The sequence below is a fragment of the Pseudophryne corroboree genome, chromosome 10, assembly GCF_028390025.1.
Source record: "Pseudophryne corroboree isolate aPseCor3 chromosome 10, aPseCor3.hap2, whole genome shotgun sequence".
In the NCBI taxonomy this organism is placed as follows: domain Eukaryota; kingdom Metazoa; phylum Chordata; class Amphibia; order Anura; family Myobatrachidae; genus Pseudophryne; species Pseudophryne corroboree.
In genome coordinates this window covers 219,443,903-219,465,904 of record NC_086453.1, presented here as the reverse complement: position 1 = coordinate 219,465,904, position 22,002 = coordinate 219,443,903, and the positions used below count along the sequence as shown (strand labels likewise).

The window sequence follows — 22,002 nt, the reverse complement described above, 5'->3', positions numbered from 1 at the left end:
CAGGTTGGCCCCTCCAGGTTTTTGATTTTTTTGGAGGGGGGGGGGGGGGGGGTGATGCAGTAAAAGGGGGCTGTGCAGGGGGGCCTGGCTGTGGGATAGTGTCGTAATGACCAGGCCCCCCATTATGCTGTACTGAGATTACCAGCAGTATACAGCAGGGGTGTGGATATGCTGAAGCAATTCAGCATGAATTGCATCACCACCGGCTGGGTGCGCTAACTTCACCTGGCTCCAGGAGACTTGCCCACTCCTTCGGGGAGTGAGGAGCGCTACACAATTTCCAGGGCGAGCCTTCCGGCCGTTCAGGGAGTGTAGTACGGTACTGATATACAGCATATCGTACATGCATTCTGTCGCATTAACAAATCTTAAGAAATACTAATCTATATGTTGCTTATTGTTTCTATATGTCATTTTACCGTCAATTATATTCAAGTTTAACACAAATTATATTCAAGTTTAACACAAATTTGTCACTAAGTACAAAACATATGTCCCAGACAATGAGACACGGGCCTTACAGTTTAATGTCAGATCTTATAGGAATGAAATATCTTCTGACAGAAGTACAAATGAAAGTCTGCAGTATGCTGTCTGAAATTGCTTAAGCATGATCTACACCTATACATTTTGGCCTGATGGATCTTGCATGTTTTCACATTAAGCATTACTACCATAGCTGAAGAGTTGTAAATAAGTAGTGCTGTGACCTTTTCATGCAGGCAGGGTGTATAGGTGAATCTATAATGGGTGCTTTGTATGTGATGCACATGAGCCCCTGTATCCGCACTCTCTGCAGCTATTCACAATATAATACTCTCCATTGGTGCCACAGATATCACTGGGAACACGGAAAAACCACCATGTTTCTGGATGTCTATGCTGCACATCTCACCAAACATGGTGCAGGTGCCATGTTTCTGGAAATGTGTGCATACACACTACGGAAATCACGCCATTTTCCCGGAATATGGCACAATGCCTAAGTATACTGAGAACACGCGCTGGTGAGAGAGCAGGGAGCCCGCACTGAGGCTGTGCATGTGCCTCCCCTCTCTTGATCCGCCCCTGGCAAGGTGTGTGAATGGAACAGTGTGCTATGCAGAGCCATGCATGCACAAACGTGCTCTGCTTGCAGATGAATCTCTCGCACCAGAGAGTGTGCACTGATAATGATTCTGGCTATGAAACCAAGCACATGGGTAGGGGTTCTGTGGCCGCATGCTTACAGCTCTGCATACTGGGGAATATCCATATTCTTATCCATGGAAGCTAAGCGATTGCTATTACGACCAGTTTGCGTTCAACTCTGCGTCAGGAACTTTATGTAGTTTAGATGCGAAAATATTTTATACTGTTCTACCCCCAATCATCTTGTACTAATTGGCGTATTGTTATATTGTACTTTTAAGTGTATTATTTAGTATATTATTCTAATTATCCTCTCTCTCTTTCTTTTGCAGGTGTTGCCAGCCTCTCTGGGGCACATTACAGTATATGGATCCTCCACCTGTTTAGTGATCAGTACAATACAGCAATAATCATATCTTAGTCATACTGTCACCAGGCAGTCTACAGCTGACATGTGTAAGTGTTAATAGCCAAGGTCACTGCATAATATTCTGTCCTCCCACCATCACTATCATATCCCTGTCTGCACTTGCATCACAGTATATCTGCTTTCTGTTTCATATCAAGCCGCAACCTACTTGGGGGCGGGGGCAGCATTCCTGAAAATGAGACCCCGATTTCTGGGGATGCCAAGAGACAGTGGGGGACATTTACTAAGCAGTGATAAGATCGGAGAAGTGAGCCAGTGGAGAAGTTGCCCCATCAGCCAATCAGCAGCTCTGTATCATTTTATAGTATGCAAATTATAGATGTTGCTTCAGTGCTGATTGATTGCCATGGGCAACTTCTCCACTGGCTCGCTTCTCCGCTCTTATCACTGCAGTAAATGTCCCCCAGTGTCTGCATCTTCCAAAGCATATTTAGTGGGCTCTATTACGGATGTGAGGGGTATGGGTCATTAGGTCGACCACTATTGGTCGACAGGGTGACTAGGTCGACATGGTCATTATGTCGACTTGAAAAGGTCGACTTGAGTTTTTTTAACTTTTTTGGTGTTGTTTTCTCCGTAAAGTGACGGGGAACCCCAATTAGAGCACCGTGTCCCCTCGCATGGCTCGTTGGGCAAAGTGCCTCGCTCCACTACCGCTGTCCTCGGCACAGGTTAACATTCCCAATTGTAGTCCACGTGGATTGTAAAGTATGAAAAAGTTCAAAAAAATGAAAAAAAAATATATATGAAAAACTCATGTCGACTTTTTTCCCATGTTGACCTAATTACCATGCCGACCTAGTGCATGTCAACCAATAGTGGTCGACCTAATGACTGTTGACCTAAGTCTTGTCGACCTAATGACCATAAGCCGATGTGAGATGGACATTCTAAGTAGCCTGAGGAATGCTCAGATGGCCAATGTTCTCGCAAGTGATCCACTCATTAAATCATTTGTGCTAGAGGAAAAAAAAACAATACAACTACAGTAGAGAACCTTGCTCTAGGTCCCAACAATGCTTTCTGTTACTGTAGGGAGGTCTTATTGGTCTGGGAGCTGGACCCGCAAATCTGCCTAGGATTTGCATAGGGAAACTCTGCAAGGCTATGTGAAGGCCACTGGCATGGGTGGTGAGAGAGTCTGGTAGTATGGTGTAAGCGCCACAGAGTCACGTCCTACCACCAGTGTTGTATCAGATGTCTTCCCCCTCCTCTGCTGACATGAATGTTGAAACAGTAAGGCAATTAGGACTCAATGTCTTCTATTTTATTGCATTTTCTGGCTGTTAAGTGGCCAGCTTTGAGTAGAATGTAGACATTGGTTTGGTTTTGTATAGTCTCATAAGGATATTTGTCAGAAGGCTCATTGGTGTCATGTGGCTAGTACTGATGATTGTATCACATTAGTATGCTGTCCTGTGTTGCTGTATTGTAGTTAGTTTATATAGCTCCGTTATTGAGATATTGTGCATGTGATATCTGCTAAACTGCTTTGCATGCATAACTGGCACACATGTTGAGGCAATTACGGATAATTAATAGATTAATTTACATATCTTTTAATTAGTTCATTTGCATTTTAATGTCTTTTCAACGGGCAGGTTGAAGCAGTGTGTGCCTCTGGTGTCACTTAATGTAATCTGATAGAGATGACACTTGTCAGAAAGCTGCCACTGACTGTACGCTGTCCTGAGCTGCCACATGGTGATGTGTATATATGATCAGTAGTCATGATGTTTCCTTGGCTGTACACAGACTAAATGTAGTACATGTTTATTCATAGTCTAGCTGCTGAGTTACAGGACTATTTAGGCATTAAAACCCCTCTTTGTAAGTTTCAGAAACACCAGAGGTCTGATGCCATTTGGAAGATAATAGAGCCTCATCTGTCAGTGCTTCATTGTGGATACATACCTACAGTACCAACCAGAGGCGTAACTGTGGGAGGCAACAGAGTCGAATGCCGCCTGGCTCCTGCTCTGTAGGGGGGCACCTCTCTTCCTGTTCCGTGTTCAGCGACACCATTCAATTAAGTTAATTGACAGCCGGCGCCATCTCTTCCGTGGCCGACTCCCCTCCCCCACTAGTACCTGCACCTTACAAGTCACACCCTCTTTATTATAGCTGCACATTTTATAAGTGTCATACCCAAGATTAGAACCCACAACCTATTACACTAGAAGCAGGCGCCTTACTGATGGAGCTGTTTGCTCCTGTACAGGAAGTATGAGAATTCCAACTACTGTATATCCTAATAGCTCCCTCAGTAAGGTGTCTGCTTCCAGTGTAATAGGTCGTGGGGGAGTGTAGTTATGTGACCGACGGTCACAATAATTCTCCCTGCAACCCTCACAATACTGACAGTCGGCATGCCGACTAAAAGGGACTATTCCCACTCGTGGGTGTCCACGACACCGATAGAGTGGGAATAGAACCTATGGCGAGCACAGCTTGCCACCATGCCTGCAGCAGGGCGAGTGCCGAAAACCCGCAAGGGGCTTCGTTTCGCTCTCCCCTATGGCATTCTGCGGCCGGGAACACAGCCCCAACCCGTTGTGGGTTCTAATCCCGGGTATGACACTTGTAAAATAATTGTCAGAGAAATAATCAGCATTTTGACGACTGAGCAGATCTATGTAGTGTGTGGCTGCACACTACATAGATCTGCCAAGTTGCAATGATTTTGAATTGACAATTCTTAGTAGCTTCATACAATTAGAATCTGCTTGCTATGCAGGAGCAAGTAGCTTGATCAGTAAGGTGTCTGCCTTTCGTGTAACATGTCATGGATTCTAATCCGGTGTATGATTGCTAAGAAATGTGGGATTTAAAATAAATGACAATGAAATGTACTGTAAATATATATGCACTTTCTTTTTTTCAGAACACACTCTCTCTCTCTCTCTCTCTATATATATATATATATATATATAAATATATATATATATACACATACATTTATCTATATATGGGGGGCACCAATATATATCTTACCTCCGGGCAACTGGGACGAATTTACGCCACTGCTTCCTGTTTTTTTGGGAATGTCCCGCTGTCCCACCCACGGGCAGCAGTGTCCCGCGGTGGGGGGGGCGCAGTTGGGAGGCCCCTGTCACTAGCGGTGAGTAGACGCTGTGCGCATGCGAACAGCATCTATTCACTGGAGACAGAGGGAGAGGGGGCAAACCAGCAGCTGAGAGGGCTGGGCATGCATCCTCAGTGATGAAAACAGGGGTGTGGCTCGTGATTGTAGTCCTCCCATGAAGCCATACCCCCTTTTCAATAGACCACGCCCCTTTTCAAAATCCCATATCCCCCAGAAGAAATGTTGGGAGGTATGTGGATATCAGGGTCATTCTGACATATCAATAGTCCTTGAGTCAGAACTATCGGATTTCAAAATTCTTCCGCTATCCAGAGGGAAAAGCAGACTTTGGAGAGTGTCAGCAGTGCGGTATTTCCCCACACTATATGTGTCCCACAGGGGCAAACGCAGGATTTCTAGAGGGTGTGTGCGGGGAGGGGGGGGGGGGGACCGCGGTTTCCAAATGCATTCCACAATCTCACACTCTGTGTGGTAGTTTGAGGAAGTTACAGATGAACCTAGTACCAAAACTGGACATACCCAGTATGCACACATTGGTCTTTTTATCCACTGAACATAGATGGTCTGTAGTATAGGCTGTATCAAAAAAATGTAACCCCCTTTTATCCCTTCTAGAGTTACTATATTTGAACGTGCCTCCACCCAAGCTAATGTACTACTCGTAACCATGTACCTGTTCTTCGTTCTCTTTTCAGGTCTCCGTCACTCAACCTCTGATCAGACCGCGATGAGCATAAGTATTATCATTGAATATACCCGTATAGTATTTGCATTTAACAGTCAGACATTTATTGTTTATTGTTAAATTGGCCTATACAATAAAATTCTGCAATCACTACAAAAACTCTTTAAAAAATGACACTATTAAACTAGGGTAACCCGGGTACTCTTAGTCTGAGAACTTTAGTGCACTCGTTGGGGCCCGTCAATCGGTAAATTGTGTCAGTAACAAATAACTCATTTCCACTTAAAGCATGACCGATACACTGAGATTGTGGCAAATTCGCCCTAGCTGTCTAGAGTGAGTGCTGACCTTCTTTCCGTTCCCGGGCTTTTGGCCCCTGTTCCAATTATACCCCTTTTCCACTAGCTTTTAAAACACGGGTAAATGCGCGGGGTCACGCATTTACCCGTGTTTTTCCCTAATGGAAAAGGGTCCCCTTGCAAATTCCCGGATCAAGTGATCCGGGAATCCTACCCGGGTAGCTTGCCGGGTTGAACACGTGTTCAACCTGGTAAGCTGTCTAGCGTGAACGGGAGCCGTGTCGAGGCGACACGGCTCCCATTCACAGTGTATGGGAGGGCGGCGCTGGGAGATCATGTGATCTCCCAGCGCCGCCCCTGCCGCGTCAATAGCAGCGTCATCAACCCGGCAATATGCCGGGTTGGTGAGCGCTGTGGGAAAGGGGGCTGTAGAACGGGTCGCAGCCGTGTCAGGCGACACGGCTGCGACCCATGCTACAGTGGGAAAAGGGGTATTAGTTGAGGTGATGGCAATGTGTTTTTTTTATATATCACTTGGGTACGCTGACTCCCGTTGAACTCAGGTCACAATAAACTCTCCTCAGATGTAACTGTCGCAGTTCTGCCTTGGGATTGTCCTCAAGTATTAGTCTGAATCATGGGGTCTAGTCACATACTTGTAACTTAAACTTCCCATAAGTCTATCAGCCCAATGTGTCTATTCCACATGTGTATACCCTCCTTATGAGTCAGTAGAAGGTTACAACTGGGTACGATGCCAGCATCCTGAATCTAAGCCCCTTCTGTGTAATTAGCACAAGTCTGTCCTTCCTTTAGTAGTCTAATGAAGGTGTTTTTTATGGAGCAGTCTCTCAATCTTTCACCAAGTATATATCCCGGTTCCTTACATTAAGTATAGAGCAATACAGGAACACTCTCAGTCTATATGTTATATAAATGTTTAAGGGTGCGGATAATGCGTAACTGAATATTCTGTTCATTCATATTCAGTGACTATTAGTGGCGGCTTCTCATACCACTATCCTCCTTTACTGTAATCTACAGCAGTACCCTGCATGGATATGCTCTCCCCTGATCCACTGCTACCATTCTGTACCGGTATTGTGTGTAGCTACTGTGGGTATTTAGGAAGGTCCCTGGTATGTATATAATGCTTTGCGCTACCACTGTAACTACAGTATCTGCTGCCTGTCGCTGTAGGTTATTTTTAGGTAAAGTCTGTTATGCCCGGGGCTGGTGTAGGGAAGGCTTCTTTACGATCACACCCACTGCGCCCCCCAGCTTGTTCTTCTCTGCTGCACGTCCCGACGCCTCCTCTCTATGAGAACTGACTAGCCTTGCCCTGTTATGCTGGGCTACCATTAGTGGTTGGGACCCGCCGTCACAGAGAGGGACGTCCTTGTTGCTATGGAGCCGCCCCACCACTGCCGATGATGCTGCCCTGATTCTCCAGGATAGTTGTCTGCTCAGCGGAGCAATTTCCATCTCCGCTCTCCTCCTGGTATCAGCTCCGCCACTTCAGCAGACCGCCGGTGAGCGCTGCTCTGGGGATTCTGGTTCCCCCAGCTCTCGGCTCACACACTGTCCTGTGCCACCCGCTCCCGCCGGTAAGGGCTTCCTCACCACACTTTCTCCCGGCACGCGCTCCCTGCAGGCACTCTGCGATGGGTCTGGAAGATTCCCTCCAGTCCCCCCGTGCCAGTGGGTATCATCTTGCCCAGCCGGTTACCCCTGCACTTTACCATAGGTGCAAACATACAAAACAATCTATATGCAAACAAATATCTATTTCATATATTTATATCAATATACAGCAGTTATACTTAATATACCCCCACTTGACTAGCCCCTGTATGGTAGCAGCCACCCCTATCTTTTAGTATCTCTCAATCCCCCTTGGCGTCTGATCAATAGAGTGTTACACTTTTTTTTATATAAATAACATAAGTGGTCTTGGAGAGGTTAAACATCCTATAATAAATAAATAAATAAATAAATATACAAACATAATAGAACCTGTAGGAGACAGAACTGCACTTTCTAAACACACATTCTCCCTCCTCATGGTTAGGCAGCTACTGTCTAGTACTGTGCACTGATTGATCACTTAGATCCTCAAACATAGCAAACTTGTTAGAAGAAGCTGCTACCACTTGGCAGGTAGAGCAGCTTTGCTCTGTCCTTTACACTGCATGGTGTGATGCATACTGGCCCACTCTCCCGGAAAGGCCGGGAGGCTCCCAAAATTAGGGTGCCACTCCCGGCCCTCCGGGGAAGGGGGCAAGTCTCCCGAATACCCCCCCCCCCCCCCCCCACTCCTCCCGCTGCATCCCACGCCCCCCACCACTTTCAGCCTGTTTAATAGAAAAAAGGGGCGATGACGCGATCACGCTAATTCGCAACATCGTAGCCCTGCCCCCCGCTCTGCAATACCAATAATGTGGGCATTACAGAGCAGGGGCGTGGCTACGTACCGCCTCCTCCACGCCCCCTCTTGTGTGACCTGGCTGGAGAAGCCACAAAGTAGGTAAGTATGGTGTGATGACAGCTCTAGTATCAGTGTTATATACTGTTTCTATTGTGGTACCTGCAGCAAATGCAGGTATAACGGCCCTCATTCCGAGTTGTTCGCTCGGTATTTTTCATCGCATCGCAGTGAAAATCCGCTTAGTACGCATGCGCAATGTTCGCACTGCGACTGCGCCAAGTAACTTTACTATGAAGAAAGTATTTTTACTCACGGCTTTTTCTTCGCTCCGGCGATCGTAATGTGATTGACAGGAAATGGGTGTTACTGGGCGGATACACGGCGTTTCAGGGGCGTGTGGCTGAAAACGCTACCGTTTCCGGAAAAAACGCAGGAGTGGCCGGGGAAACGGTGGGAGTGCCTGGGCGAACGCTGGGTGTGTTTGTGACGACAACCAGGAACGACAAGCACTGAAATGATCGCACAGGCAGAGTAAGTCTGGAGCTACTCTGAAACTGCTAACTCGTTTGTAATCGCAATATTGCGCGTACGTCGGTCGCAATTTTAAGAAGCTAAGATTCACTCCCAGTAGGCGGCGGCTTAGCGTGTGTAACTCTGCTACATTCGCCTTGCGAGCGAACAACTCGGAATGAGGGCCAACATGTACAACATTAAAAAGTTAAATGAGGTTATCTGTCTCGGGTGTACAGTTAGTCCCAGACCAACGTGTTTCATCCTTAGGTGAGGACTTCATCGTCTGAAGGGATGGATTGGAGCTGATTGGTTTGTACTTTATCTCTCTCCAAACAGCTCTCCCCTCACAACGGCTCCAACTGTCACTCCTTAAAACTGCTGTCTTTTTTTATTTAAAAAAAAACTTTATTCAAAATGACACTGGCCTCTGTACCCTTAACTAAAATGTCCTTATTGATATCACATAACCATTGCATACATATGTCTGAATACAGGCATATTTACACTTTTGGACGACTGCATAGTCCGCCAAAATAGAACATGCCCTCGATGAGCCTTTGAAAAATGTGACTATGTGTAACCATCCTGGTACCATCCGATAACACCCCTTCAGCCAAAAATGGAGGTGCAACTGATATGCTTACAGCTTAGCCTCGCCCATACTTGCGTAGGCTCAGCACCGGCACATGTACGAGCAGTAGGTAGAGAGACAAGACATATCCGCAAATCTGACTTGTGTTCTACTCTGCATAAGCCCCAAAGTGTCTAATAATTTGAACATACAGTGTGTGTGTTTATTCAAATGAATAAAGATATTGGGCTGGATGTCATGGGACTGAGTTTGACCTGAGTTTGTAAAATATCTGATTTTGCCGCAAAAATTGGGCATTTAGCAAACCAGGCCAATGTAATAGCAACCGAGTTCAAGAGAAGTTGGATGTTTTCTATTCTGAACATGAATCCCATGAGTCGGAACTGATTTGCATTTGGAGTGTGAAAGGTACATTGTAATTTCCGAGTTTGTCTGACTTTTTACTGGACGCAAAACTCGGCTGCCATTACATCCGTTCCATAAGATTCTCACACACACTGGGCCTGATTCAGAGTTGCAAGCCATTCCCATCGTGGCTGAGTCTTTTGTCACACGGGTGGTGTGGAACTATGTAAATGTTGCAGCCACCGGGTTGTGTACTGAGACACCCGCATCTCAGTACCTCGTCTTGTGTATGCAACAACATGAGTAACATTGGTTGCACATCAGACCTCTGAGCAAGCCTCAAATTCTTCAGAATGGCTGCCTTACTAAGACATCAGAACCAGTCAAACTGCATCGGAAGATGCAGTCGCTGTTAGATACACACTGCGAAAATAGTTGCGCCATGCCTGGATTTTTGTCTCCACTTCTTGTTACCCTCCATCAAACACCCACTGTCTGTCAATCACTCTGCGTCTTAATCCTGTCTGCAATTGCAAGACCACTGATGGTGCATGCGCTCTGCGACTGCATCCAAATTGCCATTTGCGGCACCTCTGAATCAGACTTCCCATCAGTCTGTTAAAGAAAAAATCCTACTTAATGTATGTGCCCACTGATTCATCTATATGCAATGATTTTCCAGGCAAAACAACATGTATAATTAAAAAGTGAAGTATACTAATAATGTAATGTTTAGCTAGTGTCTGGCGCCCTGATTTGGATTGAATGTATTGATCAGTAAGCGTGTTGGCCAATTATTCCAGCACAGACATTGCTAGACATCAATAAAACATGCTACAATCAATGTGCTCGTCTAATCCTGCTGTGATTAGCACGGAAAAAGCATTATTATTATTATTCTATCCAAATCAAAGTTATTCTTCAGAGACACAGAATAAATGCATAATATGCCTGTAGTTAGTGTCGGGATGGTTAGATCTATAAACACACAAATCAAGAAAATAACTATGCTCTCAACTATGTGTCCAACAAAAGTTTTATTTCCAAACTACAATTAAATGATGAAAATCAATCAATAAAATTTGAGAAACTATAAAAGAAGAAATGGTAATTTATTATTACAAGAATAAAATTCTTATAACAAATATATATTCATAATGAAATAATGGGGGTCATTCCGAGTTGATCGCACGTAGCAACTTTTTGCTGCTCGTACGATCAACTAGACGCCGCCTATGGGGGAGTGTATTTTAGCATAGCAAGGGTGTGATCGCTTGTGCAGCCCAGCTATGCTAAAAAAGTTTTGTGTAAAACAAGACTAGCCCTGCAGTTACTTACTCTGTGCGATGAATCCAGCGATGAAGGTCCCGGAATTGACGTCAGACATTCGCCCTCCAAACACCTCGACACGCCTGTGCTCGGATCTCCACGCCCGGAAAACGGTGAGTAGATGCCCCGAGCCGCCTCCCGCCTGTCAATCTTCTTACGATCCGCGCTGCGACCGCTTTTTCCGTTCCCGGCATCGTTGCCCATCGACTGCCATTGCTGAGCAACGATGCGCCTGCACATTGCGTCCGCCGCGCATGCGCAGAACCGACCCGTTTGCACCGCTGCGATGAACGAACGGGTCTGAATGACCCCCAATGTGGGAGAGGCACAGTGTAGATGACGACTGGTTGACCTAATCTGAGTTCATCAATAACTGCATTACTACAAATTGGCCGTGCATTGGGGGTCATTCCGAGTTATTCGCTCGCTAGCAGTTTTTAGCTGCCGTGCAAACGCTAGGCCGCCTCCCTCTGGGAGTGTATTTTAACTTAGCAGAAGTGCGAACGAAAGGATCGAAGAGCGGCGGCAAAGTTTTTTTGTGTAGTTTTAGAGTAGCTCAAAACCTACTCAGCGCTTGCGATGACTTCAGACTGTTCAGTTCCTGTTTTGACGTCACAAACACGCCCTGCGTTCGCCCAGCCACACCTGCATTTTTCCTGGCACACCTGCATTTTTTCGAACACTCCCATAAAACGGTCAGTTGACACCCAGAAACGCCCACTTCATGTCAATCACTCTGCGGCCACCAGTGCGACTGAAAAGCTTCGCTAGACCTTGTGTGAAATTACATTGTTCGTTGTATTAGTGCGTCATGCGTGTGCATTGCGCTGCATACGCATGCGCAGAAGTGTCGTTTTTTTTCTCCTCATCGCTGCACAGCGAACGAATGCAGCTAGCGATCAACTCGGAATGACCACCATAGTCCAATGCTGTAGATTCTGCAGAGTATTATAACAGATATTAAAGTAAGATGAAAAATATATTCAATGTACAGTAAAAATCATGGTAGATGCTTGGAGTCTTCACTTCATCTATACATATACTAAATCTGTAACGGTAGTGTCTGTACATAGCATTTTTTTTAGACATATACTGTACTTCCAGGGACTGTTTATGAAAATAGATGAAAACATTTTTTTCTGAATTTTTGTCTGTCTGTCTACCTGTTCATTCCGGCATCACGCAAAACTGCTTAGAAAGAAACTGAGGTATGTGTGATCTCGATGTGACATCAGAAAGAGGAGCAATAAAGGAAAAACCAGATGCATGACACTCAGCGCACTAAAAGTTGAAGTTATGATCATGATTTTGCAGAACTTGATTCCACCCAAGTTATACAATGGAACTCGACTTAAAGTGACTGCTCTGCAGAGTAACCTAATTGAGGCAGAGATTCTAACAGAATGCGGAGCAGGTGAGACTGTGTTTATAGTATACCACGTATATCCCTTATCCCCAACAATTTTCCTTTTCAATTCAAGAGTCTGCAGTTTCCTGTAAGTGTCTGCTTCGCTATGACGATCAACAAGTTGCAGGGGCAAACGCTCAGGGCTGCAGGTGTAGATCTCAGGACCAGCTGCTTCTCCTATGGGCAGTTTTACGTGGCTCGCTCATGAGTTAGTATCCCCAAACATCTTTTTGTGTTAATCCATGAAGGAAAAAAATGCAAATAGGGTGGGATGTACCAAACAATTGCAGTACATCCTGCCACACATCGTATTTATACTAATCACACATGTACTAACATGCAATTAGTATCACAAAGGACAGCTCTCACAATAAGAGCTGCCCTTTGCGAGTGATAATAAATGAAACATGCCACTGGTAATTAGTCTTGTTAATAAATGATACTTAAAGTATACACTAGATATCTTATATATAAAATTCATTGGTCTGCTTGTTTGTTTGTCTGTCCAGATATGCATTCGGATACCCCTGCACAAACTGGGATGTAACCAATGCAAGGTGGTCCAGTTGGTTCCAGGCCAGGTTCTGGGGAAGGGGGGGGGGGGGGGGGGCGTTAGGGTCCTGGTCTGACCTCCCGTTGGTGTAAGTTGGGCAGAACTTTGACCCAGGGAGCCTGTTCTGGGCCTTCCACTGAATGGATTTGGACGAAAACTTTCCAAAGACATACTAGGGGGTTGGGGTTTTGGTAGGACCTCTTGTTAGTGTACACCAGGCAGAACTTTCACACAGTAAGCCTGTTCTGGGTCTTTCACTGGATGGATTTGGACAAAAACCTTCCAAACACATACTAGGGGGTTGGGGTCCTGGTAGGACCTCTTGTTAGTGTTCACCAGGCAGAACTTTGACACAGTAAGCCTGTTCTGGGCCTTCCACTGGATGGATTTCAATGAAAACTTCACAGAGTGGTAACATTGGGTCCAAGAAGACATACTAAAGGGTTGATGTCCTAGTTGGACCTCCTGTTCGTGTACATCAGATAGAACTTTGACACAGGGAGCCTGTTCTGGGCCTTCCACTGGATGGATTTGGATGAAAACTTTAATGAACTGTAATAGCTGACAGAAATGTCAGAAAGACAGTAACTGACTGAAATAACCATAGATCAATGAACTACAATAACTGACAGAAATGGATGTGGGAAGACAAAAACTTTGGGGATTAGGGCTACTTGAGATGAGAAACGTGTATGAGATGAGAAACGTGTATGGTTAAATGCTCCTACAGTATATCCTGTATATCTGAGACATGGAGATAACATACTGTACTGTACTGTATGTACATTACACCAGATATAGAAATTAGTCGCTGGTCAAACTAAAAGATTATTTAATGTCAGGGTCTGGAAAGTGACAATTTACAACACTACAGATTACTTTAGGTATTTGAGAAAGTAAAAATAAAGATTACCAGGTACATTCAATAACAAAATTACCCGGTTGTGGTAAACTGCAAACAGTTACCTGTTATCCTGATAAATCTTTATATTTTGCAATTGGAAAGAGAATGGATTTGGAAGTTATTTCTTAAAATCCCACAATCCCTCTATGTGAATACATCTATTCCTAAAGTAAGCCTCGGTTTTGCTGCTTCTGTCCACAAAATGACTGAGATTGCTATAGGAAACGACTAACCTGAATGTTATCTTTTTAATTTAAAACTGTACTGAAATAAAACTCTGGCAGATTAAATCCCCCATCTGGGCCACTGTAATCTTTAATTAACTGTAGCATTTTGAGAATCTTCCGCGCAGCACAGAGTCAATCATTATATAAAGACAAGCAACTCTTATTTCATATTTAGTTAAACATTTCTTATACAAAATATTAATTCATTGAGAGTCATTTATGTCTCCCAGGAATAGGGATCCAATTCAGTAACAATCAAGGTCTTCAAACACTTCTCATCAGGCAGGTGAGTCTTCCCCCGAGGGTATCACAGAGAATAGCTCTACAATCATTTGGGCTGAAAATGTGGAGAGAGACAATTCATGTCAAGAATACACATTATTGCTCTTATGCCTCCCACTGAATGTTTTCACAGGTTACGATGACAGTGGCAGTCATTAACAAATAAACTATCACAGCACACTGCATCTTGTGTAGTGAAAATCAGTGTGTTCTATTCAGTAGCGTTTTAAGAGAGGAGAGGGCCAGTGGACAGGCTCAGTGCAGGCCCACTCCTCTCTGCCAGTGTAGCAGACTCTGGCTTTGTGCCAGAGTCTATTGCACATGCATCAGTCTCCGGGAAAATGGCGCCCATGCCTTGTTCTCTGGAACATCTCTATTGCACATATGCCAATCACTCGGAAAATGGGCGCCGCAATATTTTCCCAGTGATTTCTGTCTGCAGTGCAATTTTCAGGACTCCGGTGGAGTCATTGTAATTTTATGGGAGCAGGGTGTGTGATGTATGCCCCCTTGGACCCAGGGGCCTGTGTGCACCACACACCTTGCACCCTTTATTGGGGCCGGTGCTCCTGGAAGAGTTATTTCATACACACCCGCAAAAAATAATTTCTTGTTACCGCAATGTGCGGCATTATGAAATAATGCTTTTTTGGGTTAAATGATTAATTGGCTCCTAAAACACTGACTAATGGCATATTTATTTAATGCTAGCTATTTACATAAAACCATCACATTATGCCGTGCTGTATCAGTGATTATCACTGCATGCCATCTAAATTATCGCGCGCACACACACTAGGGTCCATTATTGGCAGCAGCCAATAACCCTCCAATATGGTTCTTGTCTGTGATAGGAAATGGAAACTGGAGCAACACTGACTGAATATAATAAACCACCAAGGAAGAGCCATGCTTGGAAATGAAACCATGACCTCAGTATAGTGAGGTAGCAATGCTAAACCCCATGCCACCATATTGTCCTGATTGAATTACTGTAGTGTACTTCAAGTGTCACTGTTATTTATTTTATGTTTTTAATACATATATTATGTTGGATTTATCGTGCATGAGAAAACAACATGCCAATGAAAGCAATGAATACTTGAGGTGGAGGTAAGGTTGGACTTTTTTGACAGGCCAATCCCATCAGCACCTGGTAAAATGATCTTGTGGCCAATCCCATCAGCACCTGGTAAAATGATCTTGTGGCCAATCCCATCAGCACCTAGTAAAATGATCTTGTGGCCAATCCCATCAGCACCTGGTAAAATGATCTTGTGGCCAATCCCATCAGCACCTGGTAAAATGATCTTGTGGCCAATCCCATCAGCACCTGGTAAAATGATCTTCTGGGTGCCCCTCTCACATCTCCTCACAGGTCAACGCAATCTTTCTGGCAAAGTATGAGATTCTGTTTTGGCTACTTACATGCAGACAGTTGGAAAATGGTGAATAGACTGTAGGAGTGCTCTGACTCTCTTCAGCCACCCATCATCCAAAGCCACTTCCCTGCACAAATCAGCAGTGTAACCCAGTCACATAGTGACAGTGCAAATTCCCAATTAATGGGCTTAGTAGCGTGAAGTCTTGCACGGATAAAGAAGCCCCCCCAATATAGCGCTACTTAACCTAAATCGCTTTTATAAATATTTGCGTATACATATGCAGTAGCGGTTTATTGGGTCCCCTCAATTTACTCTACAACTCCAAGACTGAATTGTAATATAACTCTGCAATGTGAGCACACTTTTGGAATTGAGATGCTGGTAAAACACAAGTAACATGACTTTTATTATGCAGACTATGCTCCTTGAAGCACTGTCCACTTAATGGAATATATTAGTACTTCCATTAGTCTGTTTTTGATATCTACAATATTATATCTGAATAACAAAGTAAATGCAATGGGATTTTAGTTTGATAAATATAATAACATTAAAGTCAAACCATTGGGTATTTATTTACTCTGCTGTTCCAGTGTTATGCAAACACAGCAATAGGTGACCCAGCTAGTGATAATATAGAAGAGTATTACACTTGATTGACACATGCCTTCAGCCCAAACCACAGCATCACTACTTAATTACGCAAAGCTCTGCTGTTATTTGCATATCTGGACTGACGTATCCTGGAGCATTCTTGGATTTTTCTCTCACTCAGTTGATTCACTTCATGTATAAACTCTGCAGGAACACACATGTTTTATTGGGCATTTTCAAAGTCTCCAGCAGATAATTAATTTATGCATATTCTATACAGTATGTTGCAGTTATCGCTTTCCTTAGATGTCCACTAATGCTGGATCCGTTCCGGAATAACATTCCTGTACAGCTGTGCCACTTATCTGAAAACTCTGAACTTTGTAAATATTCTATGCTCATATATTTACTTTACAATGTCACAACTTATAGCTTGTTCATTATTTTATTTGAGATACTATGGGCTATTTTTAAGAACACAAAGCAAAATGTCCTTGTACTATACCCTGTAGCAATCAATAAAATATCAGGTTTCGTTAGTGTGGGTACACTAGACTGCTAAAGTCTCATTGGTTGCTTTGGGTGTTAGCACATTGTTCCTCTTTGCAACATGTTATTAAATAATCATAATGATTTAAATGAGAAATGTATGTGAAGTTTTCAGAACACTGAAGGCAGTAACAATGCAATAACATTAGATTTGGTACAATTGCATGAATCTTGTTTCTTAACTCACACGGAATACAAATACCACATGTCTACTTTAGGCAATTGCAGGGAGATTTGTATAGAAGAACGAATTACACATTAGAGGAATTGTCACCTTGGGAATTCTGGCTGGCAGGGAATACAGTGCTTATATTTTCTGGAGAGCCACATGTTGCTTAAGTCTTCCTTATATATTAAAGTGAACCGCAGTGAGACCACCTTGTAGGAAAGCCAGATATGTATTCACCTACAGTGTCAGCACGTATACCAATATCAGCGGCGTGCGGTGAGGTCAGTGGCTGGTGAGGCACTACAGCCATAATGTCTGCCGAATCCTGCCGATGACCCCTACCGCCGCCGAGCCAATGCCCGCTACTGCCCCTGAGCCGATGCCACCACCAATGGCTTACAAACTCGCCCACCATCAACTGACCCAGCCCTCCACCACTAATTTGCATCTCAGTCCGATGCCGCCAATGTCCGCTGCCTGCCTGCTCATCATACTTGTGATATACTGTATTGTACATTTTTATAGAAAAAAAAAATAAACATGAGTGTTTGGGACTGGGAAGGAAGTGGGAGGAGGACCTGAATGCAATTTTGTTGTCCAGGGCTTCCATTAACTTAATGGAGAAGGGTCTGAATGGGTTAAAAAAAAAATGTGTGAGGTCCCCCCTCCTAGGTATAACCAGCCCCGGCTCCAGGTTGTTTAAATACTGTGGGGGAAATTGGACAGGGGTTCCCCGTAATTAGACAACCAGCACCGGGCTCTTAGTATGGTCCTGGTTCCAAAAAATAAGATTTTAAACCTAGCGGTAAATCTTTTTCTCGTAGTCCGCAGAGGATGCTGGGGACTCCGTAAGGACCATGGGGATAGACGGGCTCCGCAGGAGACATGGGCACTTTAAGAAAGACTTTAGATCTGGTGTGCACTGGCTCCTCCCTCTATGCCCCTCCTCCAAACCTCAGTTAAAGAAACTGTGCCCAGAGGAGACGGACAGTACGAGGAAAGGATTTTTGTTAATCCAAGGGCAAGATTCATACCAGCCACACCAATCACACCGTATAACTTGTGATATACTACCCAGTTAACAGTATGAAAACGACATAGCATCAATCCAAGACCGATGAAACTATAACATAACCCTTATTTAAGCAATAACTATATACAAGTCTTGCAGAAGTAGTCCGCACTTGGGACGGGCGCCCAGCATCCTCTACGGACTACGAGAAAAAGATTTACCGGTAGGTTTAAAATCTTATTTTCTCTTACGTCCTAGAGGATGCTGGGGACTCCGTAAGGACCATGGGGATTATACCAAAGCTCCCAAACGGAAATACATAGACCGACTGGAACACCCACGGTGTCACTAGGGCGTCTACAGCTACTGCCTGAGGGTCTCTTGACCTGGCGCAATACCTCTGTAGCTTTTTGTTGAGGCGGGACGCCATCATGTCTATCTGTGGCAGTCCCCACTGACTTGCAATCTGTGCGAAGGCTTCCTTAAGAAGTCCTCTCTTGGATGCAGGTCGTGTTTTCTGAGGAAGTCTGCTTCTCAGTTGTCCACTCCCGGAATGAACTGACGAAAATGCGCTTACATGATTTTCCGCCCAGCGGAGAATCCTGGTGGCTTCTGCCATTTCCACTCTGCTCTTTGTGCCGCCTTGGCGGTTTACATGAGCCACTGCGGTGATGTTGTCTGACTGGATCAGAACCGTTAGGTTGCGAAGCAATGTCTCCGCTTGCCGAAGGGCGTTGTATATGGCCCTCAGCTCCAGGATGTTGATTTGAATACAAGTTTTTTTAACTTGACCCAAAGACCCTGAAATTGGTAATGACAATACTGTACCGCAATTCTCAGGTACGCCTGATGGGGTGGATAAATGGGAACATGAAGGTATGCAGCCTTTATGTCTAGATATACCATAAAATCCCCCCCTTCCAGGCTGGCGATGATCGCTCTGAGCGATTCCACCTTGAATTTGAACCTTTTCAAGAATAGGTTCAGAGATTTTAATTTTAAAATAGGTCTGACCAAACCGTCCGGTTTCGGGACTACAGCCAAGGTTGAGTAATATCACCTTCCTTGTTGAAGGAGGGGAACCTTGAGCACCACCTGTTGGAGATACAATGTGTGAATTGTATTTTAATATTATCTCCCTTTCTGGGGGAGAAGCCGGTAGGGCCGATAAGGAAAACCGGCAAGGAGGCACCTCTTCGAATTCCAGCTTGCTCCCTTAGCGGAGCCCCAGCGTCATGCAGTGGATTTAGTAGAGGCCGGGGAGGACTTCTGTTCCTGGGAACTAGTTGTGCCCTGTGCCCTTACCTCTGGTAAGAAAGCACGCTCCTCGTACTTTCTTGTTTTTCTGCGATGGAAAGGACTGCATTTGATAATGTCGTGCTTTCTTAGGCTGTGAGGGAATATAAGGCAAAAGATCAGATTTACCAGCTATAGCTGTGGAGACCCGGTCCGAGAGCCCTTCTCCACACAATTCCTCACCCTTGTAAGGTAAAACCTCCATATGCCTCTTTTAGTCGGCATCACCTGTCCGTTGCATGTTCCACAGGACACGTCTAGCAGAAATCGACATAGCGTTGACTCTAGAACCCAGTAGACCAATGTCTTTTTTGGGCATGTCTTATATATAAGACAGCATCTTTTATATATCCTAGGGTCAATAACATGGTATCCTTATCTAGGGTATCTGTCCACGCTGCTACAGCGCTATAAACCCATGCCGACACAATCGCCGGTCTGAGTAGTGTACCAGAATGTGTGTAAATGGACTTCAAAGTATCTATCTGCATGCTATCTGCAGGATCCCTGAGGGTAGCTGTATCTTGGTATGTCAGCGCTACCTTTTTTGGTAAACGTGTCAACGCCTTGTCCACCCTAGGGGAGGATTCCCATCATATCCTGGCCCTAGCAGGGAAAGGATACGCCATGAGAATTCTTTTGGGAAACTGCAGTTTCTTGTCTGGAGATTCCGGCTCTTTTTCACACAATTAATTTGGTTCATGAGAGGGGGAAAATGTTACCTCAGCTTTCTTCCCCTTAAACATGTGTACCCTCGTGTCAGGGACAGATGGGTCATCAGTGATATGCAAAACATCTTTTATTACAATAATCATATATTGAATACTTTTCTGCCAGTTTTGGCTGTAACTTTGCATCATCGTAGTCGACACTGGAGTCAGACTCCGTGTCGGTATCAGTGTCTATTATTTTGGATAGTGGCGTTTTGAGACTCTGAAGGTCCCTGCCACATAGGGACAGACATGGGTAGATTCCCTGTCTGTTCTCTAATCTTTTGTGCAATAAATTTACCTCAGCACTTAATTCCACATATCCAGTCAGGTGTCGGCGTTGTCGACGGAGACACCACACACACACATTTGCTCCATCTCCTCCTTAGGAGAGCCTTTTACCTCAGACATGTCGACACACACGTACCGACACACCACACACTCAGGGAATCCTCTTATCTGAAGACAGTTCCCCCACTAGGCCCTTTGGAGAGACAGAGAGAGAGTATGCCAGCACACACCCAGCGCTAATACCCCAGGAAAAAACACACAATGTGTTTACCCAGTAGCGCTGTATTACTATTTTCTCTAACGTCCTAAGTGGATGCTGGGACTCCGTAAGGACCATGGGGAATAGTGGCTCCGCAGGAGACTGGGCACAACTAAAAGAAAGCTTTAGACTACTGGTGTGCACTGGCTCCTCCCACTATGACCCCCCTCCAGACTTCAGTTAGATTCTTGTGCCCGGCTGAGCTAGATGCACACTAGGGGCTCTCCTGAGCTCCTAGAAAGAAAGTATATTTAGGTTTTTTATTTTACAGTGAGATCTGCTGGCAACAGACTCACTGCAGCGAGGGACTAAGGGGAGAAGAAGCGAACCTACCTAACTGGTGGTAGTTTGGGCTTCTTAGGCTACTGGACACCATTAGCTCCAGAGGGATCGACCGCAGGACCCGACCTTGGTGTTCGTTCCCGGAGCCGCGCCGCCGGCCCCCTTACAGAGCCAGAAGCAAGAAGTGTTCCGGAAAATCGGCGGCAGAAGACTTCAGTCTTCAACAAGGTAGCGCACAGCACTGCAGCTGTGCGCCATTGTTCCTCATGCACACCTCACACTCCGGTCACTGATGGGTGCAGGGCGCTGGGGGGGGGGGCGCTCTGAGGGCAATATAAGACACCTTGACTGGCAAATCTACACCATATATATTCAGGAAGGCTATATAGGTGTAAAAATACCCCTGCCAGAATTCCAGAAAAAGCGGGAGAAGTCCGCCGGAAAAGGGGCGGGGCCATCTCCCTCAGCACACTGGCTCCATTTTTCCCTCACAGCTCCGCTGGAAGGATGCTCCCTGGCTCTCCCCTGCAGTGTACAAGCTACAGAAGGGTAAAAAAGAGGGGGGGGGGGGGGCACTAAATTTAGGCGCAGTATATATTATATAAGCAGCTATAAAGGAAAAACACTCATTTATAGTGGGATCCCTGTGTTATATAGCGCTCTGGTGTGTGCTGGCATACTCTCTCTCTGTCTCCCCAAAGGGCTTTGTGGGGTCCTGTCCTCTGTCAGAGCATTCCCTGTGTGTATGCGGTGTGTCGGTACGGCTGTGTCGACATGTTTGATGAGGCTTAAGTGGAGGCGGAGCAAATGCCGATAAATGTGATGTCACCCCCTGCGGGGTCGACACCTGAGTGGATGGTGCTGTGGAAGGAATTACGCGACAGTGTCGACTCCTTGCATAAAAGGTTTGACGACATACCAAATGTGGGACAGCCGGCTTCTCAGCCTGTGCCTGCCCAGGCGTCTCAAAAGCCATAAGGGGCTCTAAAACGCCCGCTACCTCAGATGGCAGACACAGATGTCGACACGGATACTGACTCCAGTGTCGACGACGATGAGACTAATGTAACTTCCAGTAGGGCCACACGTTACATGATTGAGGCAATGAAAAATGTGTTGCACATTTCTGATGTTACCCCCGGTACCACAAAAAAGGGTATTATGGCCCTCATTCCGAGTTGATCGGTCGCAAGGCGAATTTAGCAGAGTTACACACGCTAAGC

At 45.1% G+C, this 22,002-nt stretch overlaps 1 protein-coding gene and 1 long non-coding RNA gene across 5 annotated transcripts in view; one reads left to right on the top strand and one right to left on the bottom strand.

Moving 5' to 3' along the window:
* Positions 1-22,002, bottom strand: part of PLCH2 (phospholipase C eta 2) — a 1,361,647-nt gene that overhangs the window by 578,953 nt on the left and 760,692 nt on the right. The gene's annotated exons all lie outside the window — the stretch shown is intronic.
* LOC134965436 (uncharacterized) lies at positions 1,475-5,511 on the top strand. The gene is made up of 2 exons (XR_010188360.1): positions 1,475-1,587; positions 5,363-5,511. It is a non-coding gene; the product is annotated as an uncharacterized LOC134965436 (long non-coding RNA).